Source organism: Scyliorhinus torazame, chromosome 2 (assembly GCF_047496885.1).
Source record: "Scyliorhinus torazame isolate Kashiwa2021f chromosome 2, sScyTor2.1, whole genome shotgun sequence".
In the NCBI taxonomy this organism is placed as follows: domain Eukaryota; kingdom Metazoa; phylum Chordata; class Chondrichthyes; order Carcharhiniformes; family Scyliorhinidae; genus Scyliorhinus; species Scyliorhinus torazame.
In genome coordinates, this window is record NC_092708.1 from 312,542,825 (window position 1) to 312,558,750 (window position 15,926).

A 15,926-nucleotide genomic window follows, 5' to 3' on the forward strand; every position below is an offset into this window, starting at 1 on the left:
ACTGTTTAAAATGTGAAATTAGCCTTGTTAGTTATGATAGCACTTCACACTCCTGAACTCTCAAGTCGAAGGTGCAGGTGCCATGTCTGACAGGATGATTAGTGCACTGCATGTCCAGCAACCTTTGATGCCTGAACAGTATGCCTGTACTCTAGGAGCATCAGCACCATAGAGGCAGCTGCCAACAATCAAACGCTAAAGAGCGGGGCTTTACCACTGAGGATCCTCTCGTGGCTGAAGGGTAAGTGTGGATAAGCGAGGGGCAGCTGAGCATGGTCTCACAAATGTTCCCAGCAAGGGTCTAGGGGCTTTTGATGTAGCCGGGGTTGATTGTGCGCAGCAAGGTTTGCCAGCACAATTGGCTCACTAGATGGCACCCTGAGAGAATGCAAGACTGTCCTGGTAAGGGTGGGGGAGGCTTGGGGGATTTGAGAGTCCTGGGATGGAAGCCTGAACTGATTGTCGGTCTCTCTCCTTCTCCAATTCCTTCCAGATAAAACTATGTTTGCTGGTGTGGATCCCACGAGGGCTGCCTTCGCTGTGCTTGTCGCAGCCTAGTCGGGCAGACACCAAAGAAGGCAGCAAAGTTAATTTAGGCTGGAGGCGGCACCACATATGCAGGATGTGGTGATCTCTATATGTGCATGTACACAAGGGGTTAATGTGTAATCAGTAGCATCACATGATCACTAGAGGGCCAGACCGACAGGGGTATGAAAGGCAGCCACATTGAGTCTCTGTGATTATAGCAACAGCAGACTAGTTTAGATGGCCAGTGGAGTTATGTATAGTTACCATAGTTAAATCTTGTTAACCTTATCATTAGTATCAAAGTTAAAGTAAAGAACTCATGTAAATATTGTTGTAGTTACTCAATAAACCTTTTGCTACGACTGGAAGAGTTTGAATATTCTTCATCGGGATTCAGAATACCTCATCACTAACCAAGGATTGGGTAGCACATGTTACCTACCACACAGTTAAGAAAACATGATACCAGTTGAGTGGCTTTAACAGAACTAGTTAGATTAGGTTAGACAAAAAGAAAAGAAAAAGAGAAGACTGGACGTTCGACTGTGAAAGACTTTGTAGCAAATGGATCGTCGACGACTAACTATGGGACTCGTTGGACCTCTAGGGCAGCTGGAAACAACCAGTAATTTAAGTTATGACTGGAAAAGATTTGAACAGATATTCCAAATATTTATCACAGCTAATGATTTAAGCACGGTCTCTAACGCAACAAAAATAGCACTACTACTCTCAATAGGAGGGCATGAAGCTAGAGAAATCTATAATTGCTTTAATTACTTAGAAGGTAAAGACGGCACCAAAATAGAAGTAATACTCAAAAAATTTGATGAACACTGTAAGAGTCCGTCTGGTGAGATGCTGGAATGATTTTTGAATTGTCGAAATAGAGTTAAGAGGGAAATCAGGAGGGCAAAAAGGGGACATGAAATTGCTTTGGCAAATAATGCAAGGGAGAATCCAAAGAGATTCTACAGATACATAAAGGGGAAAAGAGTAACTAGGGACAGAGTAGGGCCTCTTAAGGATCAACAAGGGCATTTATGTGCAGAGCCACAAGAGTTGGGGGAGATCCTGAATGAATATTTCTCATCGGTATTCACGGTGGAGAAAGGCATGGATGTTAGGAAACTAAGGGAAATAAATAGTGATGTCTTGAGAAGTGTGCATATTACAGAGGAGGAGCTGCTGGAAGTCTTAAAGCGCATCAAGGTAGATAAATCCCCGGGACCTGATGAAATGTATCCCAGGATGTTGTGGGAGGCTAGGGAGGAAATTGCGGGTCCCCTAACCGAGATATTTGAATCATCGGCAGCCACAGGTGAGGTGCCTGAAGATTGGAGAGTGGCGAATGTTGTGCCCTTGTTTAAGAAGGGCAGCAGGGAAAAGCCTGGGAACTACAGACCGGTGAGCCTAACGTCTGTAGTAGGTAAGTTGCTCGAAGGTATTCTGAGAGACAGGATCTACAAGCATTTAGAGAGGCAAGGACTGATTCGGGGCAGTCAGCATGGCTTTGTGCGTGGAAAATCATGTCTCACAAATTTGATTGAGTTTTTTGAGGGAGTGACCAAGAAGGTAGATGAGGGTAGTGCAGTAGACGTTGTCTACATGGACTTTAGCAAAGCCTTTGACAAGGTACCGCATGGTAGGTTGTTGCAGAAGGTTAAAGCTCACGGGATCCAGGGTGAGGTTGCCAATTGGATTCAAAATTGGCTGGACGACAGAAGGCAGAGGGTGGTTGTAGAGGGTTGTTTTTCAAACTGGAGGCCTGTGACCAGTGGTGTGCCTCAGGGATCGGTGCTGGGTCCACTGTTATTTGTGATTTATATTAATGATTTGGATGAGAATTTAGGAGGCATGGTTAGTAAGTTTGCAGATGACACCAAGATTGGTGGCATAGTGGATAGTGAAGAAGGTTATCTAGGATTGCAACGGGATCTTGATCAATTAGGCCAGTGGGCCGACGAATGGCAGATGGAGTTTAATTTAGATAAATGTGAGGTGATGCATTTTGGCAGATCGAATCAGGCCAGGACCTACTCAGTTAATGGTATGGCGTTGGGGAGAGTTATAGAACAAAGAGATCTAGGAGTACAGGTTCATAGCTCCTTGAAGGTGGAGTCGCAGGTGGACAGGGTGGTGAAGAAGGCATTCGGCATGCTTGGTTTCATTGGTCAGAACATTGAATATAGGAGTTGGGACGTCTTGTTGAAGTTGTACAAGACATTGGTACGGCCACACTTGGAATACTGTGTGCAGTTCTGGTCACCCTATTATAGAAAGGATATTATTAAACTAGAAAGAGTGCAGAAAAGATTTACTAGGATGTTGCCGGGACTTGATGGTTTGAGTTATAAGGAGAGGCTGGATAGACTGGGACTTTTTTCCCTGGAGCGTAGGAGGCTTAGGGGTGATCTTATAGAGGTCTATAAAATAATGAGGGGCATAGATAAGGTAGATAGTCAACATCTTTTCCCAAAGGTAGGGGAGTCTAAAACTAGAGGGCATAGGTTTAAGGTGAGAGGGGAGAGGTTCAGAAGGGCCCAGAGGGGCAATTTCTTCACTCAGAGGGTAGTGAGTGTCTGGAATGGGCTGCCAGAGGTAGTAGTAGAAGCGGGTACAATTGTGTCTTTCAAAAAGCATTTAGATGGTTACATGGGTAAGATGGGTATAGAGGGTTATGGGCCAAGTGCGGGCAACTGGGACTAGCTGAATGGTAAAAAACTGGGCGGCATGGACTGGTTGGGCCGAAGGGCCTGTTTCCATGCTGTAAACTTCTATGATTCTATGATTCTATGATTTAACAATTGTCATAAATGCCAGAGAAAAGGAGAGCCCATTACTGATTTTGTTACAAATGTCTTACCACAAGGCTGTGATTATGCTGATTCAGAGACACTGTGATAATGAATCAATTAATTTCTGGACTATCTGATAAAAATTTGAGGGAAGAACTATCACAAAATATGCATCTAACTGTAGAAATCGCTATACAAAAATGCCTTGCTTATGAACAAAAACAAAATCAATACTGTGAGTCTTTACAAACACAGAATTAGTATCTAGAAAACAAAATCAGTAAAAACGGCGCCAAAGCTTACCACGAGGCAGAGGCAGGGTTGAAACAGAAGATGACGGACGTTCTGAGCAGCAGCCATCTTAAGAAAGGAGCCGCACATGCGCAGTAAAGCGCACAGTAAAGGAAACGTGAATTGCGCATGCACAGTCGAGTCCTACGCATGACATCAGAGGACCAGGACCACGCCCACTTAAAAGGGAAATTCACGAAAATGAACAAAAAGTAATTGAAAGCTGCAAAACCCAATTTTCTTACCTCAAAAGACAGAACAATGTCCGAATTTACACCAGCAGTTGAAAATAACTTTCACAACACCCTGGAACAAGAAGTTTGCACCACCCAAATTGAAGAGCACCATGAAAAATCATAACCCAAAGAAGATGATTTGTTCATTGAACATGAAGAGAACGATAACAACTCTGAAACAAAAAGAGACGATTTGTCTATCGAACAATACACACAATACTACTCAGACATGACTGAGTTATTCGGAGATCCTGATCACAGCATCAGCAACACGGTTGAAAAGCTCAACACGACTCTTCTCATGGTAGATGAATCCAATGCCATGGTGCCATGGCCGATCGTCGATACATTGGATGACAGCAATACCCAAGACAAAGACGACGCCACACAGAGAGCACAGAACGACTCTGTTGAGAGAGCACAGATCGACTCTACAGCGAGAACACTGCACGACTCCACAAACAGAGCGATGACAGACTCCACAGAGAGAGCGATGACAGGCTCCACCGAGAGAGCGATGACAGACTCCACAGAGAGAGCGATGAAGGACTCCACAGAGAAAGCGATGAAGGACTCCTCAGAGCGAGCGATGAAAGACTCCACAAAGAGAGCGATACAAGCCTCCACAAAGAGAGTGACGCAAGCCTCCACAGACAGCTCGGTGACAGACTCAAAAATAGAAGCAAGCATTCAAGGAATTGGAGAAGGAGAGAGACTGACAATCAGTTCAGGCTTCCATCCCAGGACTCTCCATAGCGAACGTCATGCATGAACAAGACCATGAAGATCTATCAAGCTTATTTGAGCCACAAGAAGAAGACTATGAAAGTCTACCCAGCTCATTTAACCAATAAGAAGACACTGAATGTCTATCCACTGTATGTGAGACAAGTGACAAAGAAATTACAATTCCCATACAGGATGTGCAGGATCACAGCGAGACTGACATATCTCAGCTCGTCTGCACAGAAGCACTCAATAATCAGAGGATGGCTACTCATGAGTCCAGAGAGACCACGTCAAATGAAATCGTTAAGATTTTGACTCCAGAAGAGGAGCACCAAGAGTCCAGAGAGACCACGTTAATAGAAATCTTGAACATTTTGACTCCAGAAGAGGAGCACCAAGAAACCAAAGGTGATTCAAATGAACCAGAAATAACTCCAGAAGAGGAGCACAAAGAGATCACAGCTGATTCAAGTGAACCAGAAATGACCCTAGAAGAGGAGTATCAAGGAAGCAAAGCAAAGGAACCAAATCCACCACAAATGACTGATGTCACCAACATCAATGCAACATCAGATCATTCTCACAATTTTCAAGAAGAAGCGCTCAATGTAACAGATACCACAAAGGACACTGACACCAATAACTGTGACAATGACTCACATCATCCAAACGGAACACTCATTGAGCGCAACAGCAACAACAAAAACAACATGCAGCGCAACAAGAGCGACAACAACAACATGAAGCGCTCCAGAAACAAGAACAACGACAGCAACATCAAAAACTACAAGCACAACAACAAAAATTACAAGAGCAACAACAAACACAACAAGAAGCATAACAAAAACAGAAACAATGAGCACGACGAGAAAAACAACAAGAACAACAGCAAAAACAACAAAAACAGAAACAACAAGCACGATGAAAACAATAACAAGAACGACAATAATAAGAATGACAACGAAAATGACCAAGACAGAAACGACAACAATGAAACAACGGTCTGTACAACATGGTACAACTCTGCACATGAAGACAATGCCACAGCACACTGCAAAACAATGGCAAGTGTAAAAACATGCCATGGCATGGCAAAAAAAACTCAAGAATTCACATTTGCTCCACAACAAACAAGCAAACCAGCTGTCAAGAAAGATGACATACAGAACCTATACCACAAACACAAGAAAAAGTCCATGTCGGACAACAAAGATGTAACACAGAATCGCTACCACAAGCATAGAAAAAAGAAGCAGAAATCAGACAACAAAGTGATTCGACCATTCAAATACCTCATTGATGACTTCTTGGTTACTTAAACACAGGAACACTGACGACGGTCACAAAGAAATAACAACCTCACCACTTCAACAACAGAAGAAGAGAGCAACTCAACCGAACAAACTCATGGACTCACAAATTTTTTTTTTTTATTTATTAAGATTGGACTCATAACTATTAATTGGCTTTGTATAATCGTCAAGATCATCACAACTTGTACATAACATCATTTGTCTACCTATTTTACGCAAGCAAAAAAAAAACCTAAGGGGCTAAATTTAGTAACATTTGACGGACTTACTCATTGATTTTATGTAATGCATTTGCAAACTGCATCCATTATGTTTGTTCAATTTTCTTCACAACATACAGCAAATATGTAACACAATAAAAAGTGATCTCTATATGTGCATGTACACAAAGGATTAATGTGTAATCAGTAGCATCACATGATCACGAGAGGGCCGGACCAATGAATGAAATGAATGAAAATCGCTTATTGTCACAAGTAGGCTAAAAATGAAGTTACTGTGAAAAGCCCCTAGTCGCCACATTCCGGCGCCTGTTCGGGGAGGCTGGTACGGGAATTGAACCGTGCTGCTGGCCTGCCTTGGTCTGCTTTCAAAGCCAACGATTTAGCCCAGTGTGCTAACCAGCCCCAGAACAGGGGTATAAAAGGCAGCCACATTGAGTCTCTCTCTCTCTCTTGGGTGCACTGTGATCATAGCAACAGCAGGCAAGTTTAGATGGCCAGTGGAATTATGTATAGTTACCATAGTTAGATCTTGTTAACCTTATCATTAGTATCAAAGTTAAAGTAAAGAACTCATGTAAATATTGTTGTAGTTACTCGATAAACATTTTGTTACTACTGGAAAAGTTTGAATCTTCTTCATTGGGATTCAGAATACCTCATCACTAACCAAGGTTTGAGTAGCACATGTTACCTACCAGACAGGTAACAAAACACAGGAGACTGTCACATAACCTCTTCGAAGAACCGGCCGCCTATCCGGCTGAGGAGGGAGCCAGAAGGGAAGGCCAGTGGTGGCCCAAGGTGTACAGTCATCGTTGGTCCTTACATGAACTGAATGACAGTTTATGCAGCAGAAGACTCCATCTCAATGGGGAGACACTGCGGCACCTGTGCCACGTACGCGTGAACATGGTGCCCCATGGAAGAGGGGAGGGGAACACTCACTCCCAGTGGCCATGAAGGTCACTGCATCCCTAAACCTCTATACCACTGGATCATTCCAGGGCTCGAGTGGGGACCTGTGTGACATATCGCAGTCATCAGCCCATGGTGCATCCAGGAAGTGACAGATGCTCTGTGTGCCCGGACATCAGACTATATTACCTTTGAACTGGACCAGGCCCGCAAAGATGCCCGGGCCGCACGATTTGCTGCCATCGCCCGGATGCCCCAGGTCCAGGGGGCGATTGGTGGCATGCATGTTGCCCTACAAGCATTAAGCATCAGGGAGTGCCCTATATTAACAGGAAGGGCTTCCACTCCCTGAATGTTCAGATCATGTGCAACCACCACCTCAAAACATGCACATGTGTGCCCGCTACCCTGGCAGCTACATCCCCATCCCATTTCCCCCCAACTCTCCTTATTTCCCCCTCACTCCCGCCATTTCCTCCCCCAACAACCCCCCCCTTCCATCACATCACCCTCTCCTGGACCATCTTGTTCCCCCCTCCAAGAGTCTGTGTAACATCAGTCCAAGGTGATGGGCCTGTGTTGGCACTGTCAGTAGGTCCCTATACAAGGCAGGAGAGCCCATTGTGAAGACTACATTTTAAAGAGATATATTTCCATTCCCCCAGCTACAGGTAGTGATCTCACCAATGTCCACTCTGTGCTCCTCACTCTTCTTTATCTTCTGTGGTCCAGTGCTACATCTAGGTGTGTCCCCAGGATGCACATCAGAGTTCGAGGCAGCCTGCTGCTTTCCATGCCCTGTGGTCTTTGATGCCCTTAGCGGTCATCCTCTGCACGGTCTGGAGCCAGAGGACGCCGGTTGACCTACCGGTGTCATAGGCATTGCCATGCCACCCTGTTCTGTCCATTGCCTTTGAGATGCGCCGGTGTCAGGGTGGGTGGGGGGTATGATTCCAAAGAACTGGAGACTGCCGTAGTTTCTTGGTGGCAGGCCCCGGGTTGGTCTCAGCATTTTCTCCTCCCTGAGGCTGCCCGATAGATCCTTGGGGAATCCATGGGATGGAGGAACAGCTTGAATGAGCCCCAGAAGCCTCTGAGTCATAAGGTCCTGCCAGTCCTGAAGGCTCCCTATTGTCTGCACCATGGTGTCATCGCCCTCAGTGATGATCCTCAGTGCTTGGGCCATTCTCTGGAGTGCCTCTGAAACGTCCACCTGCATCTGGCACACGTTCTTCATCGGCTTGGACATGATGTCAAGGCCCTCAGCCACGGTCATCACAGACTGAGCCATGCTGTGGACACCAACACACAAGGCGCAGATGTCGTGCTTCAGCTTTTACACTGTGGTCGCCACCCTAGCAGTGTTGGCCTCAGTACCACACATTGTCATCATCTGATGACACCTGAAAGCTTTGGGACTCTTCCAATCAGCCTTGAAGTCGCTGTAATATCGCTGACACCCCCTCTGGGGATTACCATTCACCAAAAACTGAATTGGCCCAGCCCTATAAATACTAAGGCTATAAGAGCAGGTGAAAGGCTCAGAATCCTGCAGCAAGGTCTCACCTCCTGACTCTCCAAATCCTGTCCACCATCTTCAAGACACAAGTCAGGATTGTGACTGAATACTGTCCACTCATCTGGATGTGTGCAGGCTCCAGCAACAATCAAGAAGCTTGATGCCATCCATGACAAGGCAGACCACTTGATTGCCACCCCATCCACAAATATTCACTCCCTCCACCACCGATAAACAGTGGCAGCCGTGTGTACCATGTACAAGATGCACTGCAGGAACTCACCAAGTCTTCTGAGACAGCAGCTTCCAAACCCACAGCCTCTACTATCTAGAAGGACAAGGGCAGGAGATGCATGGGAACATCACCACTAGGACATTCCCTTTCAAATCACTCACCATCCAAACTTTGGGAATATATCACTGTTTCTTCACTGTCGCTTGGTCAAAATCCTGAAACTCCTTCCCTGACAGCACTGTGGGTGTACCTACGCCATGTGGACTCCAGCAGTTCAAGAAGGCAACTCACCACCGATTTCTCAAGGGCAATTAGGGATGGGTGATAAATGCTGACCTAGCTAGAGATGCCCACATCTCCTGAATGAATGAAATAAATCTTACCTTTTCACTGAAGCTGCTCTTGCCTCCTATCCCCTTGAGCTGTTGGGTCTCCTGAACCTGAGCAAATCTAGATGTCCACGGTTAAACCTTCAAAGCAAGTTCAATAGGAGGCTCTCAGCTGTAATTTAATATTTAAACGGCCAATCCACCGCCTGCCACTGTTAAGTCTGGAAGTAGGTTAACAATAGAGACAGGTTGGGTTTGAGTTTGAGATTGCTAAAACGGTTGCTTCTCACATGGCCCCAACTGACCATTTTTTGGCAGGTTAAAATGTCTCCCAAAGATACAGAAGCATTTTCATCAACCTAAATGAAAATTAAAATATTCCTGCCTCCTTCTGGAGATCACTTCGGCCTTGAAAATAACACCTTCACAAACATTATTTGTGATACTTGTTGTGTTATGCTTCTTCATGTCGCATAAGCTGCTTCCTTGATGTATACTCTGACAAAGGAAGGTTCAGACTTGGAGATAGGTTTAACACATTTATTGAACAGTTAACAATTCTCCTACTTGAGTTTGACTCTCCTGCTAATCTTACTATAGTAACTCAATCTAACTAACCAGTCTGCTCTAAGCCATGCGGTGGGTGTGATGCTTCCGATCTGCCCCTCTGTCGCCTGTGGAAAGAGAAAGAGCATTTGTGCCCTGTTCTTTTATATGGGTTGCCCCCTTGTGGTAGTGTCATCTCTGGGTCTTGACTGCCCATTGATCGTGTCCTATTGTAAGTGTTCATTAGCTGTATGTCTGCATGTCATGGTATCTCTGGTGCTCCCTCTAGTGTTTACTTAAGTCTTAGTGTATTTGCATTAAGCCCTTGTGTATTTACAGTGATGCACATCACCACAATAATTAAGTACATTTCAAACTAAAGTATAAAAAAAGAGATAACTGTTTGTTTCTTAATTCCTCATATGTTCATGTGAGCCAAGCAAGAAGCTTTGTATGATAATTTCCAGCAGTCAAGCCAGGTTTGCCTAGCATGGGGTAACTGAGCTACAAAGAAATGTTTCGATTGCATCAACACTTTCTGCAATTGAAAGTGGTGTCTCACATCATGACAGTTGACATTCCTGATCTAAATGGAGGGCTCATAAAGCGAAGAAAAGTAGATGAGCAAATCAAAATGCGGAACAATAAGTTATCAAATGCCATAATTGATCCACCTGAGGCATATTCACAAAAGCTTTAGAGACTGAGAAAGAGCACAATCGGAACAGCCCACATTCTCATTTTAAAAGCTAGCGCTGTCAGATAAAATTGATGGGGGGGGGGGGGGTGGCGGTGTTGTGAGGGAGAGAGCCGACTGCCTTAAGTCATGCTTGATGCCATTTTAGGTGAGCCTGTAAATGAGCACACAATGCACAGGAATATTATTTGCTGTGGCTAAGAGGCTCTTTAGTTTCCTGGTCCCATAAAAATACTGCAGCACTGCTGTCCCACCTGTTTCACTGGGCCGTCCCTGATTGTGCAGAGGAGCTGGCTGATTTCCTGAAATTCCACCATTGTTGAACTTGGCACCTGCTGCATACCAGCTTCGATCAAATTAAATCAAGACCAAAAATGATTTCCCACCCCCCCCCCACCCGCCCCCCCCCCTCCCCCTCCTTTTGAGTGGGTTGAGTGGTCATGCCAACAACTTGGTGCCTCCCTTAGGAGGAAGTTTAAAATCACCCACAGTGTGAGAAAAAGCGAGTGGAAAAAAAAGTAATGACCGAACACATTGAAAGGTCAGTTGAATAGGCTGAACACGCAAGCAGATTAATAAGCACTGTTATTTCTTTATAATAGGCGGCACGGTGGCAAAGTGGTTAGCACAGCTGCTTCACGTAGCCGAGGACCCGGTTCGATCCCGGCCCCGGGAAACTGTCCGTGTGGAGTTTACACATTCTCCGCGTGTCTGCGAGGGTCTCACCTCCACAACCCAAAGATGTGCAGGGTAGGTGGATTGGCCAAGCTAAATTGGCCCTTAATTGTAAAAATAAAAAAAATAAAAATTCTCTATAGAAGGAACAGATATCAAAAACGACCGCAAAATTGCTGGTTAGATTGCTATTAGTAATATTGGGGTCAAGTTGCTTGTTTTGTAATCAAACTCTTTAAGCCTCTACACCGCCGCAATGGTGCCATTTCATTTATTATAATTCAGCCACCAAAAGTCATTTGGTCTCAAACTGTCATGTGTTTTTGAAAGTTGGTGGAAGGATCTTAACTTTAAACCGATGTGTGGTGTTATTTCTGAGCATGAGCAAGATGATCACTGAACCAAAACCTTGAGGGTTTTTTTCTGATGCTATTGTGCATTGTGTGTATCGATGTTACAGAATGTCATCCATCTGTGTGAGGCCAGAACAGAAAGTAGAATGCAACACTACTATGTGGTCTGAATAACAAATGGACTTTGTCCACAGCATGATTCCTTGTTTCCTGCCCTTCAAAAGGCTCCTTTGCAAATATAAGATCAAATGCCAGTCACAAGAGCTGGTTTTTAATATGCTGTTTCCAGCATCTTTGATTTTTCTTACTCTGTAGAGAATCAGAAAATGAATTGAGTGATTGAATACTTGGAGCATCTGCCGGAGCAGCAATTTTGCTCTTAAAAGGCGCTGGTCTCAAATGACAGTGGATCCCCTGTTTGTGATCTCACCCGTGTAGGTATACTACAGCAGAAGCTTTGTCATCATCCGTGTGGGCTTCAAATAAGAATTACTGGAGCAACATCAATTGAAGCAATGACCAGGGTTTTACTATCCCTCCTGCTTGGCAGGATATTACAGTCCCGCCAAACTGAACAGGGTTCAAATGACTCACCAAATCCATTGGGGTTCGTGGGGGTTGACCTGGCCAAAGCTGTATTTATTCTAAACTGTACAAATAATTAACAAAACTAGTGGCATTATACCAACAAAAGGAATAGGAGCAAGGGTCGGCCATTTGGCCCTTTGAATCATAGAATCCCTACAGAGCAGAAGGAGGCCATTTGGCCCATTGAGTCTGCACTAATCCTCCAAAAGAGTACCCTAACTAGGCCCACTCCGCCACCCTATCCCCATAACCCACCTAACCTTTGGACACTAAGGAGCAATTTAGCAAGGCCAATCCACCTAACCTGCACCCAGAGGAAACCCACGTAGACACGTGGAGAATATACAAACTCCACAGAGTCACCCAAGGCCAGAATCAAAGCCTGGTCCCTGGCGCTGTGAGGCAGCAGTGCTAACCACTGTGCCATCATGCTGCTCCATGACAAAATGTGATCACGCCTGAACTTCCAACTCAGCCCCATCTTCCTGAACCTTCCCAATATCCCTCAGTTCACAAAAAACTATTAATTTCCAACTTGAATAAACATAAAAACTGAGCATCCCCAGTCAGCTGGGTGAGAAAATTCCAAAGATTCACAATGTTTCGAGTGAAAAGATTTCTCCTTATCCCAGTCTGGTGGACCCTTCATTCTGAGAGTATCATTCCTATTTCCAGACTCCCCTGCCAGGAGAAACATTTTCTCAGCATCTACCCTGTCAAGCCCAATATGAATACTATACGTTTCAACAAAATTATCCATCCTCATTCTAAATTCTAGGGAAGAGATGGTTAGTCTATTCAATCCTTACTCATAGACAATTCTCTCATCCCAGGAATAATGGAGCGAACCTTTGTTGCACATCCCTTAAGGCAAGTATAAGGGGAAGTTGGCAGCTGGGGGAAGGCATAAAATTGGGCACCATGTCAGTGGCTGTCCAGGTCGTGCCTGCTGCTGGTTCACCCCCGCAGGTATTTTCCTCGCGGAGGTGGAGACTTTGGGCTTCCCACTCACCCGTGGGAAAATTGAGACTCTTAAGTGGCCAATTGATGGCAACTTGAAGATTTGGGGATCTTTCACACTGTTGAGGAGGCCTGCGTCATGTATCCAGTCCAGTCAGCAAATGCTAGCTGCCTAGTGGTTAGGCCAAGGGGTGTGTTTCCTGTTTGGGTAACTTATGCCCAATGGAGGCTCCTCCCAAGGTTCACCACCAACCACACCCCGGGCGTGATTCTCCGTGAATCGGCACGCTGGTCCGAACCCGGCGGCAAAAACGTCGCGAATCACTCCGGCGGCAGGCCCCCCGAAACGTCGCGAATTCTCCGGCCCGGAATGGGTCAGCAGCAGCGTGACGCCATTCGCGATGGCGTCACCCGTCATGGACTCATCAGTGACGGCGCGCGGCGTCGCAGCACAAAGGATGCCGCACCCGCCCCACTGCGGCGCAGCACAAAAGACAGCCCCCCCCCTCCCCCCCCCCACCCCCCCCCCCGGAGACCCGTCAAAAGGGCCGCCCGCCATGCAGCACCAACGTTCCAGGAGCGGGACATCAAGGCGCTCCTGGACGCAGTGGAGCAGAGGAGGGAGGCCCTGTACCCTGGACACGGCCGCAGGGTCACACCACGCCTCAGCCGCGCCTGTGGAGGGAGGTGGCAGAGGTCGTCAGTGCCGTGGCAGTAACAGCAAGGACAGGCGTCCAGTGTCACAAGAAGATCAATGACCTTGTCAGGGCAGCCAGGGTGAGTACCCCCCCTCCCACCTCCGATGGGCAGCACAGCCCTAGATGCATCTGACATGGCTGCACCCACCCATGCAGGCTGCAGTGGCAGGATGGGTTGTGTACGTCTGCCAACATACACAGAACCGATGGTCCGCATGTATATGTGTGCCTAACACTGTTGCCCTTTATCCCTGCCACCCTCCCACCCCCCACAGGAGAAGAGCGCACACAACAACTGGGAGGGTGAGAGGACCAGAGGGGGTCCACGCGATCTGTGACCACTCACCATCCATGAGGAGAGGGCCCTGGAACTTTTCTGGCAGACCCGAGGACCGTGAGGTTACGGATGCATAGGCCGGGGGCGCACCACCAAGTGAGACCCCCCACTGCCTGCCCCCTTTTCCCCCTTCCCCCATATCCCCCTTCCCCCATGTCCCCTTCCCCATATCCCCCTTCCTCTATATCCCCCATATCCCCCTTCCCCATATCCCCTTCCCCATATCCCCCATATCCCCCTTCCCCCATATCCCCCTTCCCCCATATCCCCCTTCCCTCATAGCCCCCAGATACCCCTTCCCCCATAACCCCCTTCCCCCATATCCCCTAAACCCCCCTTTCCCCATATCCCCCTTCCCACATGTCCCCCATATCCCCTTCTGTCATATTCCCCATATCCCCCATATTCCCCTTCCCCCATATCCCCACATATTCCTCTTCCTCATATCCCCCTTATCCCCCATATCCCCCTTCCCCCATATCCCGCTTCCCCCATAACTCCCATATCCTCTTCCCCCACATCCCCCATATCCCCCTTCCCCCATATCCCCTTCCCCCATAACCCCCATATCTCCTTCCCCCATATCCCCCTTCCCCCATATCCCCCCGCCCTCTATCCACTTCTGCATGTCTAACCATGCATACTGTATTGTGTATTGCAGGACCAAACGTCGACCAACCTGTCCTCACGGATGGCGTGCGCCCCCACGACGATCCAGGGCGGCCACGAGCCAGGGACAGACCCGGCCCATCAGACATACGATGCCCCCAGAATGACCCAGGGTGGCCAGAGCCAGGGTCAGACCCGGGGCACCAGGGAGATGACGCCCCCAGGATGATCCAGGGCGGCCAGAGCCAGGGACAGACCCGGCCCATCAGACATACAACGCCCCCAGGACGATCCAAGGCGGCCACGAGCCAGGGACAGACCCATGACGAATGTGATATAAAATAGTTACTTTAGAGATATTAGTTACTGTAATGTAGAGATAGGCCAGTCTCATTCTGGTGAGTTCACAGACAAAGGATTTCAGACTTCATGGCAAAGCAAGGAGGAGGTGTGTCCACCAAAGGAGGAGAAAAGGATGCTGGGTAATAAGGGGGCCAGAGGAAGGGATGAGAAGTGAGCCAATCAGAATGTATGACCAGGTCAGGAGGGGTATAGGATGACCTATGGGAATCGTGTCTGTGAAACTTGATACCACTTGAATTGATTTGCAGAAATCCCTTTGTCTCTTTGTTCATTCGCTTTCCGGGGTGTAGGAGACTGGATGTGTCCTATGCCTCTGTGAAATGAATCAGACTCTCAAGCCAAATAAAATAACCAATGCTGTACCTGCAAATCCATCTCGACTTTTATTGAGGCCAGACTGACGGGTAAAGAAATTTGTATTTTGTCATTTGGTGCCGGAAACCCGGGATTTCTCAAGACGGTTCTGACCAACCGCGAAATCAGAATTAGACTGATTGTGAACAGGGAGAGTGGGAAGAAGGGGCCCACAATGTATAGCTGGAAAATGACCGCGCATTGCTTTTTCCCCTCTTCTTATCGTCTGATTAGTCTGGTCACTTGCGGTTGGTACGGAAAGGTCGTCTCGACGAAATCAAAGGTCAGTCTGGGGATTAGAAAATTAAACTGATGGGATATCATAATTGATAGTTCAGTTTTGGGTTAATTGTGTTGTTGACGACTGATGTGACTTCAGCAGATGAGGGTTCAGTTAAATGAGTGTTTTTAAATCTGAAGAGGATTCCATTCCATGTGTGAGTTCTGATTCGGCTTGGGTTAGGTTATGGGTTGATGTGACATCTAAATAAAGATGGTTCAACTCCATGTGTGATTTCTGATTCGGCTTGGGTTAGGTTATGGGTTGATGCGACATCTAAAACAGATGATTCAATTCCATGTGTGAGTGTTTTAAATCTATAGTTGATTAAGCTAAAATTGTACCC